This window comes from Anabrus simplex, chromosome 1 (assembly GCF_040414725.1).
Source record: "Anabrus simplex isolate iqAnaSimp1 chromosome 1, ASM4041472v1, whole genome shotgun sequence".
Classification (NCBI taxonomy): Eukaryota; Metazoa; Arthropoda; class Insecta; order Orthoptera; family Tettigoniidae; genus Anabrus; species Anabrus simplex.
The window spans coordinates 1,694,784,345-1,694,799,299 of record NC_090265.1 but is presented as its reverse complement, the minus strand read 5'-3'; positions in this window follow the sequence as shown (position 1 = coordinate 1,694,799,299).

Here is a 14,955-nt window from a genome sequence, read left to right as displayed (position 1 = left end):
ACTATCAACCACCTCATAAACATGCAATAGTGATTATATCCCTCCATATAGAGTTGGCGTCAGGAAGGGCATCCGGCCTGCAAACAGAGCCAAATTCGCATGTGCGACACAGTTCGCATCCGCGACCCCACAGGTGTGGGAAAAGCGGTAGGATAATAATAATAATAATAATAATAATAATAATAATAATAATAATAATAATAATAATAATAATAATAATAATAATAATAATAATAATATACTATACCAACAAATATTTCGCTACAAATAATAGAGAAAAATGGGGTATGACCCGAATGCTCAGGTCTCAGCGTGGGTGTCCCAGGGTCTAATACTTGCGTTTTGGGGAGAATTTTAGTATATTATGAACTAATAATTAAATTCATTATCCGATTCGACAAATATATCGACTTCTTTTGTAACAGTATTATAAGCGTTGTCACTTTTACAGAAGGTTAAATTGATGATGTAACATTTTTTATCTTTGAACATAAAGTGATTGATGGTGACGTAATCTTATTTGAGGAACATGGAATGAAACGTAGTTTAACGGATCCGAAGTCCTATTACGACTTTCCTTGATATTTGTATTGAAATTAAGGTGGGTTGGAAACCCCACTGTCGGTTTTCCATGGTTCCTCATTTTGCACACCAGACAAGCTTACCTTAATTAAGAACACGGACGCTTTCTTTCCTGTCCTAGCCTTGATTTACTCACTCCTATAGGATGATGTATTTAAGGTTCATTTTCATCATAGGAAAATGAACGCAAAGAAAATTATTCTGATGGACTATATAAATATGTGGCTGGGAGGCGTGACCAGTCTTAAGGAATATAATGAGTGAGAAAGAGCATTGGGATATACGAGGTTTTAAAAGATAGTCTTCGATATGCTCCATTACATCAGGGTACCTTAGTTCTGGCAGTCGATTCTCTAATATTCCATGTGCGAGAAAACTCGACCCAATTGAAGATACCGTAAATCCTCGGCCGTGGGTGAGATCTGAACTTGGCGGTGGTATTAATATCGTGCTTGTCGGCGGGAAGTGTCTCATACATCACCCAGTGCCGCGTATCACTGTGGGAAGATCGTAACTATATTGACAGAGTGAGAGATTGTGAAGTTATAACACTGACCTACTCTTTATTTTTACCATCTTGAGTACGAAACGAGTTTCAAGTTTACCTCTATTGTGCCACGTCATGCGCTCTCCCGCTCTCTCACTCGCTCAGCAATTTGGACTGGGTCACGCTCCGACTCCACAGATCTCTGAAGCTTACACCTTCACACGAGTGACAGATTCAGCCCGATTGGTTATAAGTTCGTTATTTCGGTAGATTTTTTAATGTAAAATATGTTTTTTCTTGGTAGGAGGAGCTTCTCAGTTAAAACTAGCACATGGATAGTGTTATCAACAGCTGAGTACTCTGCCGCGGTAATAGTCACCATAAAAATACAAGTAGAAAAATAAGCCTATATATTACATGTCTCGTTTATGTGATTGTGCATTTTAAACACTGTTAAGGCAAATGATAATTGCCTTTCTTTCTTAAATACGTTTACGGTCCAGGGTTGTATTTTCCTGTGGACTCAGAGAGGGATCCCTCCTCTACCGCTCCAAGGGCAGTGTCCTGGTGTGCGAGACATTGGCTCGGGAATACAACTGGAGAGGAGGAACAGTACCTCGCCTAGGCGGCTTCACCTGCTGTGTTGAACAGGGGACTTGTGGGCTAGGGGGGGGGGGTGATGGGACGATTGGAAGGGAGAGACAAGGAAGAGGGAAGGAAGTGGCCGTGACCTTAAGTTAGGTACCATCCCGGCATTTGCCTGGAGGACAAGTGGAAAACCACGCAAAACCACTTCGAGGGTGGCTGAGGTGGTAATCATAACCCCTCTATTCACTTGACCTCCCGAGGCTGAGTGGACCCCGTTCCAGTCCTCGTACCACTTCTAATATTTCGTGGCAGAGCCGGGAATCAAACCGTGCCTCCAGGGGTGGCAGTTAATCACACTAACCAGTACACCACATAGGTGGATAACAATTATTATAAATGCATACACCCACCTTCATTGTAGAATGTTATACCTTTCAGCGTTCAGTCTACAAGCCTCTGTACATTTACTAATCACCGCCACAATCCTCTGTCTCTAACTAGCTCTGTGGCCTCGTTTAATTCTGTACCTCTTACCTTCAAATCGTTGGAAAATGAGTCTAACCAACGCCGTCTTGGTATCCCTCTACTTCTCTTACCCTCCATAACAGAGTCCATTATTCTCCTAGGTAACCTATCCTCCTCCATTCGTCTCACATGATTTCATAACCGAAGCCGGTTTATGCGTACAGCTTCATCCATTGATTTCATTCCTAGTATCTTCTAATTCCAAGTACCCTCCTGCAATAATTTTCACTACTTTCATATCTGTTGTCCGGCTCCATGGCTAAATGGTTAGCGTGCTGGCCTTTGGTCACAGGAGTCCCGGGCTCGATTCCCGGCAGGGTCCAGAATTTTACCTTAATTGGTTAATTTCGTTGGCACTAGGGCTGGGTGTATGTGTCATCTTCATCATCATTTCATCCTCATCACGACGCACAAGTCACCTACGGGAGTCAAATCAAAAGACCTGCACCTAGCGAGCCGAACTTGTCCTCGGACACTCCCGGCAATAAAAGCCATACGCCATTTCATTTAATTTTCATATCTGTTACTACCAAGTTATGAATACGATATTCTGAGTGCACCCAGCTCTCACTCCCTTAAAGCAAAGTTGATGTGAAAACAGACCGTTGTAAATAAAGTTCCGTTTCAGAGCTCACTTTCTTCTTACTGAATACTGTTGATCCCAACTGCGAGCTCACTACGTTAGCTTTACTGCACCTTGATTCAGTCTCACTTACTGTATTACCCAGCAGGGAGAACACATATCTCAAATTAAATTATCTACCTGCTAAAGCTTTCTATCTCCAGTCTGACAAACAATCAGTATATTACATACGGACATCAATTTAATCTTGGAAAGGCTAATATTCATACCATACTCATTGCACCTATTTTCAAGTTCCGAAATATTGCACTGCAGACTTTCGGCACAATCTGCCATTAAGACCAAGTCGTCGGATAGGCCAATTTCAACCTGACTGAATCCCTCCCTGCCACGTAATACCTTTCAGCAGATGATCCGCGTAAACTATGAACAACAAAGGTGAAAGATTACACCCTTGTCTAAACCTTGTAAGTACCCTGAACCAACAACTCATTTTACCATCAATTTTCACTGCAGCCAAATTGTAAACATGCTGCAAATACCTTTAATGAAGATAATAATAATGATCATTATTATTATTATTGTTAATATTATTATTGCTATTTTGAATTACGCCGCACCGACACAGATAGGTCTTATGGCGACGATGGGACAGGAAAGACCTAGGAATGGGAAGGAAGCGGCCGTGGCCTTAATTAAGGTGTGAAAATGGGAAACCACGGAAAACCATCTTCAGGGCCGCCGACAGTGGGATTCGAACCCACTATCTCCCGGATACAAGTTCACATCTGCGCGCTCCTAACAGCACGGCCAACTCGCCCGCTATTATTATTATTATTATTATTATTATTATTATTATTATTATTATTATTATTATTATTATTATTGTTGTTGTTATTATTATTATTGACCAGAAAGAATTCTGAACCTAGCCCTATCAATGAAAGTTGGTTGCTCGAAGTTGGAAAAGATCTTCAGGAAATAGGCATCACAGATGATACTGTGTTAACCAGATCTAAGTTCAGAGAATTAGTAGACAATCACCTCTTTAAACATCATCCAAGCACTACCACCAACAAAACGTTGTCGGAAGATCGCAAGAAAAGCCACAGCGAGTAGACGAAGAGATTCTGGGAGAAGAGAAAGGCAACGTAATCAGCGAAATAAGTTCAATCGCGCTCCTTAGTTGGGCATAACGAAGAAAGAAGAAGAAGAAGAATGATGATAATAATAATAATAATAATAATAATAATAATAATAATAATAATACATGGTGTCGGACTTGTATAGACCTAGCATTCCTCATCTTCAATGTAATTTTAATGAAATTAAATGGCGTATGGCTTTTAGTGCCGGGAGATCCCAGGACGGGTTCGGCTCGCCAGGTGCAGATCTTTTGATTTGACGTCCGTAGGCGACCTGTGCGTCATAATGAGGATGAAATGATGATGAAGACAACACATACACCCAGCCCCCGTGCCAGGGAAATTAATTAATGATGCTTAAAATCCCAGACATTGCCGGGAATCGAACCCGGGACCCATGTGACCAAAGGCCAGCACGCTAACCATTTAGCCATGGAGCCGGACATGTAATTTTAATAATAGTGCCGGACTGAGAGGCTCAGACGGTTGAGGCATTGTCCTTCTGACCCCAACTTGGCAGGTTCTATCGTGGCTCAGTCCGATCGTATTTGAATGTGCTTAAATACGTCAGCCTCGTGTCGGTAGAGTTAATATCACGTAAAAGAACTCCTGTGGGACAAAATTCCGGCATCTCGGCCATTCCGAAAATCTACAGAAGTAGTTCGTGGGACGTACAAACATTATTATTATTATTATTATTATTATTATTATTATTATTATTATTATTATTATTATTATTATTACTGCGTTTGTGTGGATCACAGAGGTGAAAGAAGGTGCGGGCATGAATTGGACGATATAAGACAGTCAGAAGATTAATTTAAAACTTTAAGATTATAGCTATATTTCTTTCTCTGCTATCTTTTGGTTCTTTTTAAATTTTAAATTTTACACTTTGCTAAGAAAGCAACAATTCAGGTGCACAACTAGCTCGTTAGCATAGGTAAAATGTTGAAAATCAGAATAATCAACAAATTGCCAATTAACAATCTGAGGCAAGAGCTGCCAATTTACAAATGTTACTTGAGCACAACTGCTCCATTCAATCCACAATCAAGGAGACCGATCTCCCAATTTCTTTTACACCTTTAGTAAGAGCATCTTTGCCCTACAATTTTATCTAGGAGGCTACTCTCCGAACCTTATAACATTACAGCCTTCCAAAGGTATCATTCAACCTTTACATTAATGGAAAGAGCGTCCTTGCTCTATAACATTTACAACTTTAGGAACCAATTTCCAGAGATGTCCAGGCCTCTCAAAGGCACAACCTACAGTTTACAAAGTAGAACCGTATTCACTATTTTTAAAAGCTCAACAGTCTAACATCTCTACAGCAAAAGGATGAAAAGGGTATATCAGGGGTATTGAGTACCCATTCTACCAGACCTTTGTGAAAAACAACAGGTTAAATTTACTGGCCCAAAATTCAAAATGGTGAGGAGGCGGACACATGCGCTCCTTGAAAATTGGAATGAAAAGCTTAAACCCCCTATTTGGGCTTACGGCTCGAAGTTGCAGAGGCTAAGCCTATACTACTGAGGTGACTAGATGGAGAAAATATATAAATGACAAAGATTACAAAGTGAAAAAATTTGCAAAATCATAGTCATCTCAAAATAAAGTTGATATGGAACACGAGAGGGTAGCTCACTCTCTATTCCCTGATTTCGGTTAAGTTCCTTCGGCTTGTTTGAAATTTACATTTTAGAAAATTAAAGTTACATTATTAAAGATTGGAAACCTTCCCCTCGAGCTAGCTTTCAAAGACTACAACATAGTTAAGCCAGAACTGCCATTACCTTGAGTTGGTGGACATCTTGAAGATGGACGAGGCGCCTCCGCCTCCTTTATAAACACACACTCCGTAGACTGGAACTATCAATAAGACAACCTGGTCCAAAAATGTGCCAGCTTTTATACCCAAGGGGAAAGTTACAGAAAACTCTTGGCTAAGGCCCCATACCCCCCCGCCCCCCACTGCTTATTGGGTAATTAAATACCAGACACTGTTGTTTGGATGAAAAATAAATATACAAAATTTTCTATTGGCCAACATCTTAAGTTGGCGGGAAGAGGTACAAGTGTTGTAAACTTTAACACACCAAAAACTAACAATAATCAATTCGGTTTAGGAAACCTTAGAATACAAAATTACTTTACAATTCTAATAGTCACTCTTCACACCAGAGAGCATAACTTAAGTTTATGGTAGAGACAAAGCAAAGCAAAGTCCCCTCCGTACAGGCCATGCAGGCCCTTGGAGGAGTGGAAGGTAATGGTGGAAGCACCATTGTTAATCTCGGCACGTGATGGGGTAGAGTGGTTAGCTCTACGCCCAGCCCCCTTTGCCCCCAGGAATTAACCAGGTACTCATTTTTGGCGTAGGCTGAGTGAACCTCAGGGCCATAAGTGTATGGACCTCCGGAAGTGGAAATCTCGTTTCTTAAATTTCACGACTTTCTGACGGGGATTCGAACACACGTCCTTCCGGGCGGACCGAGCACGCCTTTACCGTTTCGGCCAGGCAGCCCCTTTATTGTAGAGACATCTGTAGGAAAATGTCCAAACTTCTTGAATTAGTTCTTGCGAATTTTAGTTTGTAGATGGCATTCTCCAAGGCGTTTCTTTTAAATGTACGGTGCGGGTGTACCTCCGGTACAATTATTATTATTAGTAGTAGTAGTAGTAGTATTTAATAAAAGTAGTTGTTGATCATACATGGGTCTACTGGTACTTCACGGAGTAAATGGAGGAACAGGTTACTCTATCCATTCGTAGAACTACGATAGTGATCCATAGAGCCAATTCTTTCGCCCTTTCCGCCGCTGTGAAAATTGAATTTCCTCTTCCGCTATCATCAAGACCGTTCACCGATTTCCATTTTACGTCAGTTGATCCACAGGTGTTTATTTGGCTAGGCCTTGTTCACTCCCGTCCTTTATATCTGCAGGAACTTCCCTTGTCAACAGCTTCAAGGACGTCCATGAAGAACAAAATCATAAGAGTAGTTGGATGATGGTTATATGGCAGGCTGTCAAGGAAAGAATGCAGTGAACTTGGAGTGCAAAATAGGCTTCCGAAACGTGTATCAGTTATTTAACGTAATCATAAATGACCCCTAAACGAAAAATGAAAAATAGTAGTTATTGGCCATCAGAAATACATATTAACCAGAAATAATGCTAGTAATAATTCTTGTAATGTATCTGAGTTACCGTATGTAACCGACTGCTAAAATCATAACCCAAAAATTTGTTGCACCAGGGACATTTTGGAAATGAACCAAATTGTTTTTTTAAAATCAGAATTTCGGAAACTATTTTTCATTTCTATAATTTCTTAACTAGAGGGGAAGTATTTCGCAATCCTTCGTGGCGTGGTGGCAGAAATATAAGTTGCCGAAGTTCTTTCAAGATCAAACTGTCACCTGCAAAACCAAGTTCTTTCAGGGTCAGGCTAAGAATGGGAAGGAAGCGACTGTGGCCTTGAGAAAAGTACCATACCGGTATTTGCCTATAACTGAAATGGTAAACCAAGGTAAACAATTTCGATATGGCTGATGGGGAGTCTCGCCGGTCGTGCCGCAAGATACTGAGCTAAACTGTTCGGTCCTACATGATTATGTATTTGGTAGCATCATTTATGTGGTGAACATAACACGTCAAGCTTACTCATGTTAGTGACAATATTTATATCTACATTTTAATATGAATTTTTTTTTAGCTATTCCGCGATATTTGGAAAATATAAAGCCGCGTACATACAAGCGTACTGAATGCCGAGCGGAGCGGTAAGCTGAATTATACGGCGAATGCTGCGGCTTGAATTTCGGGGATCCTGCAACCAAACACCGATCGGTTGACTGTCGGTATTTCAGCGAACCATTAGACGACGTTGCACACGCATTTTACTACTGGTGTTAACGGACTTCGCGTTGTCAGTATAGGACAGGACAGTCAAATTTAATTACATTCTGCGAGTAGTATTTTTTACCTATTTTCAATTCTGCAATGCATTGGTCACAATAATTAACGCGGAAATGATCTGGAATACGAAATATAAAGACCATTTTAAATTTTTAAAAAATTAAAAATGACTCTTGGAAAGAAAGAGCTACAGAAATTTTGGTCGGCGCATCGTGTGAGATACCAAACGATGAGTGTAAGAAAAGAAAAGGGAAAACGTAAAAAGGTATTGAAGACTGGTGCAGGATTCACCCGTAACAAGAAAACTGAAAGTCACTGCTGGCCTGCCCTGTACGGATATAGCATCTCCCTTGATTGAACTTGCCCGTGTAAATGTTGATTCAATTGCATATAAGAGGAAATCGAAAACACTCAGCTCAGTCTCATAATATTATGAATCTGTCCACCAAATTTTTGTGCTCTCAACTGATTTAACAGTCAACACTGAGCTGTATGGCATCACCTTATTTGTTTCTTAATACGTTTCTATTTCAAAGCTGGATGATTGAAATGGAAATGGCGTATGGCTTTTAGTGCCGGGATGTGTCCGAGGTCTTCGGCTCGCCAGATGCAGATCTTTTGATATGACGCCCGTACCCCTGTGCCAACGGAATTAACCAAGGACGGTTAAAATTCCCGACCCTGCCGGGAATCGAATCCGGGACTCCTGTGACCAAAGACCAGCACGATAACCATTTAGCCATGGAGCCGGACAAGGCTAGATAAATAAAAATATATGCCGTGGCTTCCAAGGACATGTCCAAAAAAGACAATGGCTAGGTTAAACTTATTTATTTATTTATTTATTTATTTATTTATTTATATGGTCCATTGGATGAATGTTCAGCGTTGAGACCTTCGGTTCAGAGCGTCCTGGGTTCGACTCCCGGCCGGTTCAGAAATTTTAATCTCGTGTGATTAATTCTTTATTCTTCTGGTTTGTATTTGTCCCAACACTCTCCTCTTCATATTCAGACAACACATCACACTACGTACCACCACATAAATACGCAAAAGTCATTAAATCGATCCAAGTAGGGTTGACGACGCCGCGGGTGTGGTAAAAGCGGTAGAAAAAAGAAAGAAGAAGTTTTCATTTATTTATTTATTTATTTATTTATTTATTTATTTATTTATTTATTTATTTATTTATTTATTTATTTAATTTATTTCGCTTATGCTAAAATTTACGCCACACACAAAAAGAGGAAGAATAACATGATGAAAAATAAAGAAGGACTAGTTTACAAGACAGAATAAATATAAAAAGTAAAGAAAAAACACAAAGTAGAAATCGAGGAAGATGTGTGTAATGCATAAAATAGAAAGAGAAAGTACAAGAAAGTTGTGATAGAAAATATGCGAACTAAACTAGGATGCCACTGAATAGCCGTAGTTGAAGCAGTGAGGCGGTCATAGATAGTTCCGGAGAACTAAATGGAAAGCAAGGGCAACCTGGCACAGAACATATCCCCAACTTCCGCCCTTGGTTCGTCGATGTTTTGTACGCTGGTGTATACATACGCAGCTAATTAAATAAACTACTAAAATCGCGTGTAAATCGGGCTATAATCACAGAAGGATGTATTCAGTAGTGTTTCATCTTAACAATTAAGGACATGGACTGCCAAGATCTTCTCGCACCCTTCAAAAATCGAACTTGGAACCATCTGTTGGATACATTTGCACACCCGATGTATCTTCTTCTTGAGCTGGCAGGAGTAAGATGCGAGGTCGCACGAGGTTTACAACATCTCTGTTATTGTTCTCTGTTTAATGAGTTGTAATTGCATGTTGGCCGGTAAAAGTGCGGCCAGCCAATGTCCAGCTGCTGCCAAGAAACCACTGTGTTACAACTCGCTCCTTCTTTTGCTTCCACTGATCGTGTTCAACCGGTTAACTACGTGATTAATCTTGTCCATGACCTTAATTACGAACTAATTAGGCTCAACAGATTTCATGATCTTATCGACTGTAGGATTTATGGATAATCAGCACTGTTTCCTTGTAATATCACCGCGGACCCGCCTGTTTATTTACATTCTATGACATTAAGAGTGACCACTAGATTATAGGGTTACTATTTTATCTGCAAGTACCCACTTTGACTTTCATTTGTAGTAACAATAGTAATTGTGCCACACGGTGCGTGAGTCAGAGATGACCACAAGGCTTCCACATTCCAAGATTGATTAAAAGACGGCACGGCACAGGTGAAGGGATTCTCTGTACTCGCAGGCGAGTGAAACATGTTGGAAGCGCTCTTTAGATTATTGTTCTTCTTGTTGCTTTAAATAATTCGATTATCTATCTATCTGTCGTATGGGTTTTAGTGGCGGGAGTGTCCGGGGATATTCCTCCTATGGGTGGAGGCGGTAGAATAACACATCCCTGCCGTAAGAGGCATCTGAAAGGGGCCCTAAGAGCTCTGAACATGAGAGCAGGGGTTTGCGACCACGGGGCCCTTTAGTTGAGTTCTGACATTGCTTCTATTTACTTGTGCCGACCTCTCTTGGTCAACTATTGTTCCTTTTCCGACCCCGTGGCTGTTAGGTTATGAGGGCTAAGGAGTTTTTCATTTTCACTCCCTTCGTGGCCCTTGTGGTTCTTTGGCCGATATCGTCATTTATCGAAGTGTCGGATCTATTCCCTTTTAACTTATACTTATGTTCCTCGACCACGGGTAGGTCTTTTTTTTAAATAATGATATTTGTTCGTGGCGTCGACCTCTGTAGAACTTTTCCCACTACTTTCACCATATGATAGGAACCTGCGTGTAAGTGGAGTTGCGGAAGTGTAGAGTGTTGAACGTGAGGCAAGGAACGTTAAGGACGACACAAACACCCAGTCTCCATGCCAGGTATATTAATCATTTATAATTTAAAAAACCCTAACCGGCCGGGAATCGAACCCGGGGCCGCCGGGTGACAGGCGGACGCGTTGCCCCGTGCACCGTGGGGCCGGAGACCGGTAGGCCTACATGGAAAGAAAAATTGTAAAACTCGTTTAGTGTTTGGGTAGAACGTGTAAGGTACATCGCTGAGAGTATTTCACTTAGGATTACGTTGAATGTCTCAGTTTATTGTCAGATAAAAAATAATGAAAATCTGAAATGTAGTCTTCATCAAAGTAGGGCAAAACAATTTGTGCTGAATATGTGACGTCATCCGCCTTCTGCCATTTCTTGATGGGTGCAGTATTTTTGTATCCGTCTCTTTCTACAGGCCAGAACAAAGTGTAGCTTCCACCGAAGTCTCAGTCTCATCCATGGTTGTAACAATATGGAAGCTGTTGGGGTATGAGTGGTGCTGAGTAATGACATTTGGAGCACAACTAGTGTCTGAGTGTTATGAAAGGTGTTGCTCATAGGATCAGTCGTGCTCTAGTGGCACTTTCTGGTCCAGTGACGAAAGCAACGGCAAACTAACTCACTCCTCATCTTGCCTAGTACGCCTCATTTGGGCTCTGCCATTGGTTTTTGTGGTTTCCCTATAGCTGCATAGCCTTTGGTGGTGCTATTTCAGAATCGAACCAGCCTCTGGGCTGATAACCTAACAGACAGATTGTGACGTTACACGCATACTCGGTTATAAGATGCCGCTGTGTTGATTCGCACTTGGTTGGAGGTTAGCTGCCGTTGTGAATACATCGCGGTTAGTTGTATAGGTCTAGGAAACCCTCAAAACCCTGTGGCCGTTAGAGTAGTAACAGCCTACCGCCAATCCTTTCTCTCTCATTAGTGTTATATAGAGGATGGTTACCCAGTTGCACTTCCTCTTAAAACAATAATCACCGAACTCGATAGCTACAGTCGCTTAAGTGCGGCCAGTATCCAGTAATCGGGAGATAGTGGGTTCGAGCCCCACTGCCGGCAGCCCTGAAGATGGTTTTCCGTGGTTTCCCATTTTCACACTAGGCAAATGCCGGGGCTATACCTTAATTAAGGCCACGGCCGCTTCCTTCCAGTTCCTAGGCCTTTTCTATCCCATCGTCGCCATAAGACATAAAACAAATATCAAAAAAATTAAAACAATAATCATTCCCACCACCTGTCAGAGGACACGTTGGGCTCACCTTGTGCAGCCGTCGTAAGACAGACCCTCCAACTAAGGTGGGCGGCAACTGCCGTGTATGAGAACTGCGTGTTTCTGTAGCGGAGGATAGTGTTGAATAATTGGATTAGGACATCGACGTCTGCGGCCCTTTCCACTTGGATAAAATATCTATGCTGGCAAGTCCTCGTACTTACTGTGTACTATTTCTGAGCCAGAACAAATTTGTTACTTTCATTAGCGTGGCTTTGACAATGAATAGTATGAGAATATCCGTTATAGGGTCGGTTGGTGCGAGCGTTTCGTGTAAGCTCGACAGAGTGATACGTAATGCAAACTTCTCAGTAAGGAAAACAACAGGGAACTATCTCACTCCTGTTTCACCTGCATGGCTTTACAGTGACACCTAGGACGTCTAAAACAGCTATTGGCGGAGGTGTTGAGGATTCATCCAGCCTTCGGGCTCAATACTCACATGTGAAGATTGAAAATCTGTACCTTATAACGCCCGAAAAATTCACCTAAGAAACCTCTTAGCCTTTCTTCTCAGCAAACCTTCGGTTCAGTACGAATGGCTACGAAAAAGAAAACACGATAAATGTACTGTGGTGCAAGAACTTACACAGGGTAATCCTGTGTGTAGGATTAGATATTATAGCGAATGGATTTTGAATAAATTGCATGACGAAGAAATTGATCCCAGTCTCATTCTCTTCTCAGCCTAAGGGTGGATTCACTTACATGATTACGTACATTCTCGAAATAGCCGATACTGGATGGAGTTCTCCTTTAATTACGTGGGTGAGTACTTTTAAAATTCCATTAGAATTTATCAGAGGGTCATTCTAGCTAGGTAACTGTCGTATTGCCTGGCCTCAGGCTCGTCTCAGCTGCGGTTCTGCGTTAAATGGATCACTTTGTACTTCGAGGCACCCTAGGAACTTGTAACTCCGTACCACGAAATCCGTACAAAAATACAGAATTCCCAAAACTACCCGAGGGGGCTGAACATGCGGGTTCAAAAAAGGCTTGTAGTCTCACGTGACTCCTGATATCGAGATTATAGTTACTGGGCCTCCAGTTTTCGTGGAAGACAAACCACGGGAACTTATTTTTGCTTTGGACGAGATTCAAACCGCAGCTCCCTTCGTAAGAAGCAACTTTCTGATTTTTTTGTTGTTTGCTTTTACAATTTGCTTAACGTCGCACCGGCATAGCTCATATGTAAAATATGTACTATACTAAGGTTATGTCAAAATATGTAAAATGAAACACACGTATAACCTTATTAGAATTACAATTTGTCGACATTTTTAAAAAAGTTGCGGAAAATTATTTTTTTTCGAGTGTCCGAAGACGAGGCCCAACATAATATACGTTCATTCTGGGTCATTGTAGCCCTAAAATGATGGGTTTTATTTGTTTGTTTTTTGTCTTTTTTCGGCCTTTTTGGCTTATTGGTCTTTTTTAGATTTTTTAGGTCTTAACGGCTTTTTTTTCAACTTCACCTTCTGCCCTTCGAATTATCATTGCTTCATCCATCACCTCTTAAACATCTTTTCTCTAGTAAATACACATATTTTGAACCATATCTGAAAAGGGAGAGAATGAATTGAAAAAGAAATGAAAAATGAAACTAGTGGTTGAAAAATAAGTAGGGGTATCAAATTATGTGAAATATAAGTGAAATATTTGAAGGAGAAAATTTTGATGTGAGTGTTTTTGAAGTATGGACCCTTAAAATCCGTTGATGTGGAGGGACGTGTCTTGATGTATCGCAACATGCTGTCTGAAAACTGACGATCCTGTACACCTGGAGATGACTATTGTGATATACTGCAAAGCCAACTGAGGTGAGATTTCCGAATTCAAATTTCTGTAACCCGAGTGTGGTTAAGACAAAAATATGATTGCAGTTATAATAATTTCAATTCATTTCTCCAGGATGTCCATCTGGGTTCTCTGAATTCATTCATAAAAAATATGTCATTCTAAATTCTATACCGAATCCCAAACCAAACCCCATGGCGCAGCAACCCCGAAGGGCCATGGCCTACCAAGCGACCTCTGCTCAGCCCGAAGGCCTGCAGATTACGAGGTGTCGTGTGGTCAGCACAACGGATCCTCTCGGCCGTTATTCGTAGATGACTAGACCTGATCCGCTATCTCACCGTCAGATAGCTCCTTAATTGTAATCACGTAGGTTGAGTGGACCTCGAACCAGCTCCCAGATGCAGGTAAAAATAATTGACCTGGCCGGGAATCGAACCCGGGGCCTCCGGGTAAGAAGCAGGAACGCTATTCCTACACCGTGAGGCCGGCATTCTAAATTCTGCAAGTACTTTTTAATGAACGTAGAATTCCTTGTTTAGATTATCTTAAACCAAAAATACATATTTGACTCATATACATAGTTTTACACTGTATGATTCATACCACCAGAATTTTGCATTTTTAAACATGTTATTCCTTTATTAAGGAAGCCTCCGTGGCTCAGGCGGCAGCGCGCCGACCTCTCACCGCTGAATACCGTGGTTCAAATCCCGCTCACTCCATGTGAGATTTGTGCTGGCCAAAGCGAAGGCAGGACAGGGTTTTCTCCGAATTCTCCGGTTTTTTCCTGCCATCTTTCATTCCAGCAACACACTCCAATATAATTTCATTTCATTGCCTCAGAGGAATGCGACAGGCTGCGGCAGCCGGCACATTTCCTATCCTCGCCGCTAGATCGGCGCTTCATTCATGCCATTCTTGACCCGGTCGAATGACTGGAAATAGGCTGTGGATTTTCTTTATATTCCTTTATTAAATGTGTAATTCAAACTAACATCATGGATGTATTTGGATCGCATTTTATGTCCTTTTTGCCTGTTTAATATTTTTAGGTCTTTTTTGTAGGTCTATTTTAGGCATCCGAGCCCTACTAATTATATAAGAATCTGAGTCCTAATTATCAGTCTCTTCAAGAAGTCCGGTACTTACGGTATATGTACAGGATATGACTAGGATAGTATATCTCTAATGG